Source organism: Panthera leo, chromosome A1, assembly GCF_018350215.1.
Source record: "Panthera leo isolate Ple1 chromosome A1, P.leo_Ple1_pat1.1, whole genome shotgun sequence".
NCBI lineage: Eukaryota > Metazoa > Chordata > Mammalia > Carnivora > Felidae > Panthera > Panthera leo.
The window spans coordinates 196,604,470-196,618,086 of NC_056679.1; positions in this window are offsets into that span (position 1 = coordinate 196,604,470).

Sequence of the window (13,617 nt, forward strand, 5' to 3'; positions counted from 1 at the left end):
AGCAAAGCATCATGGGCACAGCATCATGGGCGCAGCAAAGCATCATGGGCACAGCATCAGGGGAGCAGCAGAGCATCATGGACACATCCCTGCTATCTTCAGTTTCCCTGAGAATACTGACAGACGCCTCGGTGGGGGGTGGGGAGCAGGCTAAAAGGGAATAGTCCACTTTCTGCCAGAGTTCTTATTTTTTCATCATAAATTATTTTAGATTACACAAACGATCCATAATTATTTCATCCTTGTATAAAAAAAAAACGGGAACAATAGAGAGAAAGGACATTCCTGTGACCACGGCCACCCGATACCCCTCCCTCCCCAGAGGTGCCCACTGTTAGTGTTTCGTGAGTGACCTTCCAGACTTTTTTTCTTTGATTTATACACTCACTATGTTCACAGAGAAACTCAAAGTTTTGCTTGGGAGATTTCGTTTTTAATGACAATGGAACCTTACTGTCATTACTGTTTTGTAATTTCCTTCTTGAAGAGTCTTAGAGGTGCTTCCATATCAGCACATATAGACCTACCTTCTTCCTTTATATCACTGCATGCTATTCCCCAGGGTGAGTGGGCCACAGACTTAGTTTGTAACTGTGGCCCCAAATGACTCTAGACTTGTGTTATGCGGTCTTGGTTGTATCACTGAGGAATATACGAGGCTAAAAATAGAAAGTAATGACAATGGATGAGTTCTTTTATTCCTTCAGCCAACCAAAAGCCCATGGAATGCTTGCTTTAAGTATACCTTCATCCTCTAAAACACAATCAAGCCAGTTCTGTACAGATGAGTCTAGCAAACAATATTAATCACGTTGCCACATTGTTTGAAATTCATTCATCATTCCTTCATGAGCCACCTACTTTGTGCCAGCTTTATGGGACTGTATTAGTTATGACCGCTTTGATTTCAATGAACAGAAAACCCCACTCAAACTGGCTTCAACAGATAATGTATTGGCTTCCATAATTAACACATTAAAAGGAGGAATGTTGCCAGGAAGTTGTGAATGATCACTTCTCAGCTCTGCTTTCCTCGGTACTGGCTTCATCCTGAGGTCGGTTTTCCCCAGTGAGGGCAAGGTATGTAGGATCCAGGCCTACACCCAATCCTCTTTAGCAAACCCACCAGAAAGAACCGCCCCAGGCTTCCAGCAAAGGCCCAGGATGCACTCTGATGCTACCACTTTGGCTTAAATGCCTATAGCTAAGCCAGTCTCTGCTCTCATTGGCCGCTACTGGGTTACACGCTTACTTCGGAATCCCCGGAGTCAAGCAGTTTCTAAACAAAGGTTTCTTAACAAGGGACGGTTGATTTACATAGGAAAAAATTATGGCTCTCTTTTCACTGACTTCTACCTGAAATTTAGCATTTCCTTCTGTTACAAATGTAGCAAACGCATCACAGTAGCATTAAAAATACCTACAACTTTGTCACCAATAGAAATCACGGGTGTTTCGTATTACATCACAGTTGTCGGTATCTCAAAGTATCGTTTATGTTCCTCACTATTTGAAATATGGTAGGTAGCGGACCAACTAGATCTTATTATTTAATGTGCTAATAAAGAAGTGTATGGGGGCGCCGGGGTGGCTTAGTCGGTTAAGGTTCCAACTTCGGCTCAGATCATGATCTCACGGTTTGTGAGTTCGAGCACGGCGTCAGGCTCTGTGCTGATGCCTCGGAGCCTGGAGCCTGCTTCGGATTCTGTGTCTCATTCTCTCTCTGCTCCTCCCCCACTTGTGCTCTGTCTCTCTGTCAAAAATAAATAAATGTAATTAAAAAAAAGAAGTGTATGTATAAGACTATAGCACAATTTCGTGTTTCTAATTATTTGAGAACGATATCAATATAATTGACTTCTTTTAAATCATATGCAGTCTATAGTATGCATTTAAAAACATCCATCTGCAGAAGGGTCCATGGACTTCTATAGACTGCCAGAGGGGTCCATGGCACACACAAAAAGGTCTAGATATATTGTGGGAGAGTAGTGTCTCCCCAAAGGACAACCAAGTGCCTTGTCGGAGGGGAGGGAAGAGAATGCTGAGTAGAAACGACACATGCCCACTCCAAAAAGATATATAAAGACACATATAAAGATGTGTCAGATGTGAGCCTGCTCTCTAAGCCATTTAGACTAGAAGAGAGCCCTGGACATGCTATGGTGCAGCCTATTTTATTTTATTTTATTTTTAAATATTTATTTTGAAAGAGAGAAAGAGAGAGAGCATGTGCAGGTGAAGGGCAGAGAGAGAGGGGGAGAGAGAGAATCCCAGGCAGGCTCCATGCTCTCAGCACAGAGCCCAATGTGGGGCTCAATCTCACAAGCTGTGAGATCGTGAGCTGAGCCAAAACCAAGAGTCAGACGCTCAGCTGACCGAGCCACCCAGGTGCCCCCTGCCTCTTCATTTTATAGGTAAGAAACAACTAATACCCAAGAGGGGCAGTGACTTAACCAAGGTCACCCGGCAAGTGTCAGTTTCAGGACCCGGGAAGGCTCCCTGACTCTACACCTGGTTATTTTACTCTGGCCTCTCCAGGGGCAGTGGAGAAGTTGAGACGGAAACCCCAGACTCCTGACGCTAAACAACAGCACACAGGAGAGAAGGAAAGTCAAAGCACTAAATGCCTGTATTAGGAAAGAAGACCTCAAATCAATAATCTAACTCTCCACTTTAAGACACTGGAAAAAGATCAATGAAGCCTTAAAGCAAGCAGAAGAAAGGAAATAATAAGGTTTAGAGTCAAAATTAACAAAATCAAAGAACAATAGAAAAACTCAACGACCAATAGTTGGTTCTTGAAAAGATCAACAAAATTGACATACCTTTAGCTAAATTGACCTAGAAAAAAAAGAGAGATGATTAAAATTATTAAAATAAGAAATGAGGGGCGCCTGGGTGGCTCAGTAGGTTGAGCATCCAACTTCGGCTCAGGTCATGATCTCGCGGTTTGTGAGTTCGAGTCCCACATTGGGCTCTGTGCTGACAGCTCAGAGCCTGGAGCCTGCTTCGGATTCTGTATCTCCCTCTCTCTCTGCCCCTCCCCTGCTCACACTCTGTGTGTGTGTGTGTGTGTCTCTCTCTCTCTCAAAAATAAATAAACATTAAAAGAATAAATAAAATAAGAAACGAAAGGGGACATTACTTCCTTACAAACATAAAAAGGATTATAAGTGACTACTATACATAACTGTGTGCCAATAAATTAGAGAACTCAGGTAAAATGATCAAATTCCTGGAAAGACACAAACTCTTAAAACTAATTTCATAAGAAATAGGGAGGCCTGGGTGACTCAGTCGGTTGAGCATCTGACTCTTGATTTTGGCTCAGGTCATGGCCTCTGTGTTCGTGAGTTCGAGCCCCACATCGGGGTCCCCACTGACAGTGCAGAGCCTGCTTGGGATTCTCTGTCTCCCTCTCTCTCTGCCCCTCCCCTGAATGGTCTCTCTCTCTCTCTCTCTTTCAAAATAAATAAATAAACATTTTTAAAAGACACAACACTAGTTTAATAAGAAATAGAATGTCTGAATAGACCTGAAACAAGAGATGGATTTAGTAATTAAAAAAAAAAAAAAAACAAAAAACAAAAAACAACTACGCACAAGGAAAAGCCCAGGTCCAGATGGTTTCACTGGTGAATTCTACCAAACATTTAGAGAAGAATCCGTACAATTCTTCACAAACCCTTCCAAAAATCAGAAGAGGAAGGAACACTTCTCGCCTCATTCTATGAGGGCAGCATTACTCGAACACTAGGACCAGACCAAGGCATCATGAGAAAAGAAAACTACAGACCAATATCTCTTATGAATATAGATGTGAAAGCAATACACACGAGGACTTAACCACAGAATTAAATACCATAATGGGAAGAGATTTATACAGATGTCTCTGGTTCCCAGAAGATTCCCATCCTCAAAAGCAATAAAAGATAATGGTGATACACGAAATTAAATTTAAGCATAGACGTATAGTGGGACCATTTTGGAAAGATAGGCAAAGACAATTCATAAGAATATTTTGTTCTGCAAAGCAGGACTAATAATACTTTTCGGCCCCACCTCTCCAACATTTTTTGGAATCATTTTAAGGCTCGCTTAAGGATCATAGGGATGTTGAGAGTATTTTAAAGCCCTCTAGTGTAAAATAATTACTGTTGGGACTCTTCACAGTTTCTAGAACATGACCTTGCTCGTGAGCTCCATTTTATCCCTTGTAGTGAGTTATCTCCTGACTCAGGGCCTTTGCTTTTGCTGTTCCCTTAACCTGGAGTGCTGTGCCCTCACCTCCCTTTATGCTCTGCTCCCATTCTTCACGCCTTGGCCCAGATATCACCTTCTCGGAGAAGCCCTCCCTGGCTATCTGATCTAAATTGAACCTCTGAAATTAGCTGGCTTGTCTACGTGAAGCCCAAGCAAGACAGGAGAGCAGGAACAGTGTCTGGTTACCCACAGTATCCCCCCAGAGCCTGGGACAGCTCCTGCCACGTGGAAGAATGCTATTAAATGAAAAGTGATCCACATCTCTGAAATTGGTAGCTGGGCCTGTTGTCCAGATGAGGAAGCTGAGGCTCGGGGAGGAGAAATGACTTACCCCAGTTTCTGTGACAGGTAGGGTACGCGTAAAATTTATTGCCCAAATTGGGAGGTTTGGGCCCTGGACAAAAGCTAACCTGGACAGAATATGGGACAACAGGTGTAAACTAACTCGAACAGCAAACAAAGACACACGGTCACACTTCAGAAGGGGCGCTAAACTCTGGCAAGTGTAAGCCACGTTCTTGCTGTCGCATCCCAAGTTCTATAAAAAGTCAAGGTCAGCAAATTACTTTCCCCGAGTGCCCTGTCCCACAGGGAACACTATCCTGCCTAGCTCAGGATCAGCTGATCCTCATAAGTCTCCGCTAACTTTGCTGTTGCCCAGAAGTCCCAAAGAGGTTCTCCATAGCGGGAACCCAGATTTCCTCCGTCAAAGTAAGTGCGGCAACAGAACAAATTAAATGAATACAATTGAATAAATTAGCTGAATAAAATTAAACCTACATCTCCTTTGTGAAGGGGGGGGAGGGGCTTGAGCAGCAGGCCTAAGGAGAAGCTCGCGAGATAACTCTGCTCTGCCGATGCCGACTTGTCTCAGCATAGAGCACGGCAACGTGCCTGCCCTTTGACCAGGTCTCCCCGTTCCTGGAAATTCCACTTAAACGTGAATGAAACTAAGAGAAAGAGCTAGTGAGACAAAAAGATTTGTTGAGGTAGAATGGAGACGGGGAAGCTGAGTTGGAGGTCGGAGTCGCGCAGGCCTATGTTTGGAGTTCTGTTCCATAGCTACCAAGATGGCAGCCAACAATCCCGGCATCCTCATGCCTGGCACTCCTCCAAGCAGCGGGTAGGGTCTACTCTCCTCCCCTTGATTCTAGACCAACAACCCTGGGAGTTGCTTTGACCAAAAGAATGCAGCAGAGAAGGTGTCGTGCCAGTTCCCAGCCTAGGTCTTAAGGCGCCTTGGGGTCTCTGCTTTCGGTCTCTAGGAAGCCACACGCCCAGAAAGAAGTCCAGCCAACCCGCCAGACACATCGTGTGGACACAGAGGCCCTGGAGGATGAGCGACCACAAAGAGAGAAACCAGCCAGCCCCCAGCCATTTCAGCCTCCCCTGCGGAGACACCAGGCTTCTCAATAACCACCCCCCCCCACCCCCACCCCGGGATCCTCCAGCTACAGGGAAGCTGCCTCAGTCAGTATCTGTGTGGAGCAGAGATGAGCCAACTCACCAACTGATCGTGTTGCATAATCATGAGCAAATAAGCTGGTGTCATTGCCTTAGCCGCTGCATTTGGGGGCAGTTTGCCACACGGCAATAGATCGCTGAGACACTATTCGTATGAATTTTGGCCCATCATTAAAATTACACGAGCCTCAGTTTCCTTATCTGTAAAGTGGGATCATTTTAAGTTAAAAAAAAATTTTTTTTAACGTCTATTAGTTTTTGAGAGAGACAGTGTGAGTGGGGGAGGGGCAGAGAGAGAGAGAGAGAGAGAGAGAGAGAGACAGAATTGAAGCAGGCTCCAGGCCCTGAGTTGTCAGCACAGAGCCTGACGCAGGGCTTGAACCCACAAACTGCGAGATCATGACCTGAGCGGAAGTTCGACGCTTTAACCGACTGAGCCACCCAAGAGCCCCTAAAGTGGGGTAATTTTAGTACTTAACCTTATAGGGTTGTGGTGACATCCAAACGTTTAGTGATTTTGTGGAATATAATAAGCTATGATAATCTGATATAATTTCCTGCAGGGTTGAGATTCTGTAGGTTAGTGCATGAATTCTGTTGGATAGAATCATATGGAACCTGGGGCGCCTGGGTGGCTTGTTGGTTGAGCGTCCAACTTCGGCTCAGGTCATGATCTCACAGTCTGTGGGTTCGAGCCCCGCATTGGGCTCTGTGCTGACGGCTCGGAGCTTGGAGCCTGCTTCTGATTCTGTGTCTCCCTCTCTCTCTGGCCCTCCCCTGCTCATGTCCTGTCTCTCTCTGTCGCAAAAATAAATAAAAACATTAAAAAAAATTTTTTTAAAAAAAGAATCATATGGAACCATTAGAAATCACAAGCATAAAGCTCATGAACAACTTTATTTATTAAACAATTGGAAGCAAAAATTAAATAATAAAATGTTTTCAAAAAAGAGTGACCCAAAGACAGCCATTCTCATTCTAATGAGGTAAAAATTTTCTGAATAAAAGTTGGAAGGCAATGTAGAGAAATGAAAACCATTAATGTTTTGAGTCATGGGTTTTATATAAAAATGTACCTTTAGGATTTTCTTTTCATTGTTGTCAGCTTCTTAACAATAAATCACTTTAATGCAACTTCCAAATGGGGATAAAAGTTTGAAGAAAACATGGAGAAATGAAACCGTGTACTTGAATTCTGATTTCAGTGAAAATGTTCTCTACTAAAACTTCCTTTAATTCAATCTTCATAAAACATAATTTCAGTGCAATTATTAAATGGAAAAGCTGGCCATCGAGTGATTCATCCAGTGCTGTTATAAGCTCAGCAGGGAGCGAAGCGCTTGTATTCCTTCATTTATTTAACAAATAGTAAAATCCAGAGCTCAAGGGGAGGGCTTTCCATGCACTTGGAGTTTGATGCCTCTCTGAAGCTCTCTAACGTCAGCGTCAGTGCCGTTATCATCATTCCCATTGCGCAGATGAGGAAACTGAGACTCAGAAGTTGAGTTCCTTGCCGGAGTCATTTGGTCTGGAAGTGGCAAAGCTGAGGTTTGAATACAGGTCTCTTGAGTCTCTCTTCTCACCTTCCCTCACTCCTTTGCCCACAGCAGCACAGACTGCTTTGAATGTTTGTAGACTAAATAAACGGAGACTGGCCAAGCAAAGGAGGGAGAACCGAGGGGCAACACTTTCACAAAACAACAGCTTGGAGTCGGGAGGCCGGGACTTGGATTCTGACTCGCCCTGTGGCCATTCCTCTGGACCTTTTTGGTCTCACAGGCTGAATGAGGGATTTGGATAGATATTTAGGAAACTTAGGAAAATAACCCAGACCATAATCCCTTGGACCTTAATTTAAACGGATTATAGCTAGTGTGTTAGTCCTAAAATTGTACTGAAAATATGCCAGTGGCACTCAGTTACTATTCCAAGCAGCATCTAGACTTAAAGTGCCAAGATTTGAGTTCAAAGACTGGTTCTGCTTTTGAGTGACTTTGGGCCAGTTTTCTAGCTCTCTGACTTTCAGTTTCGAAGATGGTTGCAATCCTAATCTCCCTGGATGATCATGCGACACTCTCCAAGGGAACCCACGTGAAAGAACCAAATGTTTAATAAGTACACATATCTTAAGTGAGAGACACCTTAATGAGACATCAACCTAAAATTATATAATATATACAATTAGCATAAATCTGTTTTGATGTTTCCTAATCACTCAGCAATTCTTTGACAGTAGATACATATTTTTGATATAGATTGCCACGAGGGAAGGAAATGAATGTGTTGCCCTGACTCCGTAAGATCCATGAGACAGGGACCATGCCTGTCTGGTTCATAACCACCCCTCGAGCCAGCACAGCGTGTGGTCCACAATAGACGCTCAACAACTGTGTGATGGGTGAGTGACAACAAGCCTGTATCTCCGTGAAGAAAGAGTTCAGAGCCAAGACGGAAGTTCTCCCAAGTTCCCTACCTCATCTATTTCATGTGTATAGCATACAAAGCACCTGGAAAGATGCACAGTGTCGTGAGTCATCAGGGCAACACAAATGGGAACAAATGCAGTGCGACCACTATACATTCCTGCGGTGATGAAAATTTTAAAAACCGACCATACCAAGTGCTTGCAACATTGTGGAGCAACTGGAACTCTCGTACGATATTTTTACAAACATTTTTTAATGTTTAGTTATTTTTGAGAGAGACAGGGTGTGAGCGGGGAAGGAAGGGGGGCACAGAGAGCTCATGAACTCATGAACCGTGAGATCATGACTTGAGCCGAAGTCGGACGCTTCACCGACTGAGCCACCCAGGTGCCCCTCTCCTACAATATTGATAGGAGGGCAAGATGATACAAATGCAAGATACTACGGGGCGCCTGGGTGGCTCAGTCGGTTGAGCGTCTGACTTGGGCTCAGGTCGTGATCTCACGGCTCTGTGAGTTCGAGCCCTGCATCGGGCTCTGTGCTGATGGCTCGGAGCCTGGAGCCTGCTTCGGATTCTGTGTCTCCCTCTCTCTCTGCCCCTAACCCACTCGCATTCTGTCTCTGTCTCTCTCAAAAATAAATAAACATTAGGGGCGCCTGGGTGGCGCAGTCGGTTAAGCGTCCGACTTCAGCCAGGTCACGATCTCGCGGTCTGTGAGTTCGAGCCCCGCGTCAGGCTCTGGGCTGATGGCTCAGATGGCTCAGAGCCTGGAGCCTGTTTCCGATTCTGTGTCTCCCTCTCTCTGCCCCTCCCCCGTTCATGCTCTGTCTGTCTCTCTCTGTCCCCCCCCAAAAAAATAAATAAGAAACGTTGAAAAAAAAAATAAAAAAAATAAAAAAAAAATAAACATTAAACAAAATTTTTTTAAATAAAAAAACAAATGCGAGATACTACTTTGGAAAATAGTTGGGCAGTTTTTTAAAAAGTTAAACATATACCTCCCATATGAGCCAGAAATCACATTCTAGGTATTTATACAAGAGAATGTTTTTAAAAATACGTCCACATAAGGATGCACATGTGAATTATCATAGAAGCTTTGTTAACAATAACCAAAAGCTGGAAACAACCCAATGGTGGGTTGAATAAACAAATTGAATGAATAAGCAAGTGATGAATAAATAAACAAATCGTGGTAACGTTCATTCAATGGACTAGTATTCAGCAATAAAAAGGAAAAAACGACTGATGCAGGCAACAGCATAGATGAATCTTAAGTGCATTATTCTAAGTGACATATGCCAGATTCAAATGACTGGAGAGTGTATACAGTTGATGCTTGAACAATGCAGGGGTAAGGGGCACCAATTCTTTGTGTAGTTGAAAATCCACATATCACTTTTGACTCCCCTGAAATTTAACCACTAATAATCTTCCGTTGATCACAAGCCCTACTGATAACACGAATAGTCAATTAACGCATTTTTTGTATGTTACAGGTATTGTCTACTATTCTTTTGTTTACAATTTTTTTCAATGTTTTTATTTATTTTTGAAGGAGAGAGAGAGAGAGAGCATGAGCCGGGAGGAGCAGAGAGAGAGGGAGACACAGAACTTGAAGCAGGCTCCAGGCTCTGAGCTGTCAGCCCAGAGCCCAATGCAGGGCTCGAACCCACAAACTGTGAGATCGTGACCCGAGCCGAAGCCGGACACTCAACCGACTGAGCCACCCCAGGCGCCCCTACCATATTATTACATTAAAGTAAGCTAGAGAAAAGAAAGTGTTATTAAGACAAGCAAACTTTTTGGCATGATAGAAATTTTCTAGACTGCATTGTGGTGGTTACATAACTGTCTATGTTTGCCAAACTGATTGAATGTTATACTTAAGTTGGTGCACTTTATTTTATATAAATTACACTTCAATATAGCTGATTTTTAAACTACATATCTCTTTCGTTGTTTGTTAACATGGATTGCTTTTTGAGGTGGTGAGTGTCCTGACCCGGGAGGATTCCAAAGATAGGCCAAATGGATATCTGTCAGGCATGTAGTAGACGGGATTCCTGAGTTGGGTGCAAGCCCAGATAGATGGCCTTGGAGTACTTAGGGTTATAAAATTTAGGCTTAAGGTCAGTATTGCCTAACGCGTAGTAGAAAGAACAATGGTCCAGGAGTCAAGACGCATTCATTCATTCGCTCATTCATTCATCATTTACTGAACACCTCCCATGTGCCCTACACGGCTCAACCGTGCTGAGCCTGAGCTGGTTCGAGTCAGGATTCCATGCAATCACAGCTAGAAGAGCCCTAACAAATGTAAGCCCATAACTAAGTATTAAATTGGCTGATACTGACTGCAAATGCGGAAGGAGATCAACGAGGGCTTCAAGAAGTCAGGGAGACCACCCACCCTTCTTCGTCTCCATTGCCTCAGCCTTGGTCCAGGCTGACCCCGCCTCCCACCCAGACAATCACAGCAGCCTCCTGACCTGTCTCCCTGAGCCCACTCTAACTTTCGTGGACCCATTCCGTGGGCCCAGTCTGGCCACAGCAGTCGGAGGGTTTCAGCGGCCTCCTGAGATCCAGATCTGACCCCACTACTCTCCTGACAACATTCTCCCATGCTGTTTCATGGACCCAGATTAATGTCCAAACCCCTCAACATGGTTCATAGGACCCCCAGTGACACAGCTGTAGGTGGAAGGAAGATCAGCCAGGGAGGAGTTAGGGTATCCCTGTGGGCTGGGCCGGGGAGCAGGATGGCAAGGAGAGATGATCAGGAAGCAAACCCAGCTGGCTGTGGCCTGGCTGTACTGCTGGCCTGTGCCACCCAGGCCTCCCTTTCCCAGATCATGCGGCGATGAGACAGGTGATCTGGAAGGGTCCTTTCACGTCCAGGGGTGTAAGTCTAGGCACGTTGCCTGGCTGCCCCTCTGTCTCTGTCTCTCCGTGTGTCCCTCTCACTCAACAGACACCTTTGTAGAAAATTATTATGTGTGGCTATGAGTCACAGATTAAAACTGGCTCAATCTGCAGGAGGCTTCCCAGCCCATCCTGCTGACATGATTCTCTGCCCAGAAGAGCTCGAGGGTCATGTTACTGACCGGAAGTGCAGAAGAAAAGCTGGTGAGTGTACTTAGAAATGGGAGAAAGAATGCACTTATAGCCACCCACACTCTCCAGACAATGCTCATTCCCTGGAATCCAGTAAAAGGAAGTGAGTGGGAGACAGAGTGGTCCAGTCTATCAGATCTTTCCGATGCCGTGCGTCCGGAGCGCTCAGTACACTACTGGGGAGGTGTTTCCTTCCAGTCAAATGGAAAGGTCGTTAAACTGGCCATGAATCAATGGGCCCCTCAGTCTTGGCTTGACCTGGACGATGTTACTTCATTCCTTTGCCAACTAATCCAGCACAGTAAGAACAGCTCACCTCATCAAACATTTCAGATTATTTCCAGCTTCATAAGCGATACGTGTTCGTTAAAGAAAATATAAAGCACGAATAATTAAATATATATTTCTTGTTTTGAAGTTTACTTATTTTGAGAAAGAGACAAGGAAACAGAGAGAGCATGAGTGGGGGAGGGGCACAGAGAGAGGGAGAGAGAGAATCCCAGGTAGGCTCTGCACGGTCAGCATAGAGCCCAATGTGGGGCTGACCTCACGAACCCCAAGATCATTACCTGAGCTGAGATCAAGAGTCAGATGCTTGGGGCGCCTGGGTGGCGCAGTCGGTTAAGCGTCCGACTTCAGCCAGGTCACGATCTCGCGGTCCGTGAGTTCGAGCCCCGTGTCAGGCTTTGGGCTGATGGCTCGGAGCCTGGAGCCTGTTTCCGATTCTGTGTCTCCCTCTCTCTCTGCCCCTCCCCCGTTCATGCTATGTCTCTCTCTGTCCCAAAAAAAAAAAAAAAAAAAAAAAAAACCATTGAAAAAAAAAATAGAGTCAGATGCTTAACTGACTGAGCCACCCAGGCGTATGTATCTATATCTATCTATATCTATATCTATATCTATATCTATATCATCTATATTTCTATGCCTATGTCTATGTCTATGCCTATGTCTATGTTTATGTAGATATATCCTTTAATCTCACATTTCAACAGAACAAATGCTTTTCTGTTTTGACCAAAATGGTATTGCAATTGCACATTTCCTCCTGCACCCAATTATTTTCTTTAACAACATGTTGTGAACAGTTTTCCATGTCATTAAATTTTCTTCTACATGTGATTGGATACCCATGGGTATTCTCCGATTGAGGCTAGTCTCTGTATTTCATTTCACCCTTCAAAAACACATCCAATCCCCCAAAGCACTGGCAGGCACTATAGATTTCCTGAAGATTCTGTGGGCCATGGAGGGGAAAGTTATATCGTCCACCAGGCTCAAATGTCCCACCTGATAGCTCTGTCCTCCCTGTAGTCTGGCTTTCCAGCTGCCCCTACATAGGTACAGGGGATTTTGATTTAGTCAAATCAAATTCTGGGGAGTATTGGTGAGTGGCTGGGTGGTGATGGAAGGAGGGACAAGCCTGGCTTTGATCAGTCCCTCAAATCAGGGCTGAGCCTCACTTCATTCTAAGTCCTCTGTCTACTGTGTATCCAACCTTCTTCCTTCAGACGTGTCAGGGGTCAGTGGTAGACTGACAAAACACAGGAATATTTCCTGTGGTGTGATGTGTGGGAGGATCAAAGGGGAAGTGTCTCTTACCCCGATGACCCCAGCCCCAGTGAACCTGGCCCAGCTCATGTGGGACCATGATCCTCCCTTTCTCTCCCTAGCTTCATGGGTACTGGAGCGAGGCAGTCTGACCAATTGGCACGAACTTTGGCCTAGTGTTATCACTTTTCCTGAGAAACTCAAAAGTGGCCAAGCAAATCAAAGGTCTTTTATGACCAGGAGGACAAAAGTCCACTCCAGCCATTAGCCATTGATTATTCCTCACCACGCCTTGGGCAAGATCCTTGCCCCTGTCTCACAAAGAGTACAACTGAGAGTTACTCTACCAGGTCCCTGCATGATGCCGAGATGTCTTATCAGACTTGGAGGCAGGCTTGGGGCTTGTTCAGAGAGAGAAGGCTTCTTGTTTGTTTGTTTTTTAATGTTTTATTTTTGAGAGAGCGCAAACAGGGGGAGGAGTAGAGAGGGGTGGGGCAGAGGATCTGAAACCAGCTCTATGATGACAGCAGGAAGCCCCATGTGGGTCTTGAACTCATGAAGCATGAGATCATGACCTAAGCCCAAGTCCGACACTCAACTGACTGAGCCACCCAGGTGCCCCAGAGAGAGAAGGCTTCTAAAATCACACCCAGGGGCGCCTGGGTGGCGCAGTCAGTTAAGCGTCCGACTTCAGCCAGGTCACGATCTCGCGGTCCGTGAGTTCGAGCCCCGCGTCAGGCTCTGGGCTGATGGCTCGGAGCCTGGAGCCTGTTTCCGATTCTGTGTCTCCCTCTC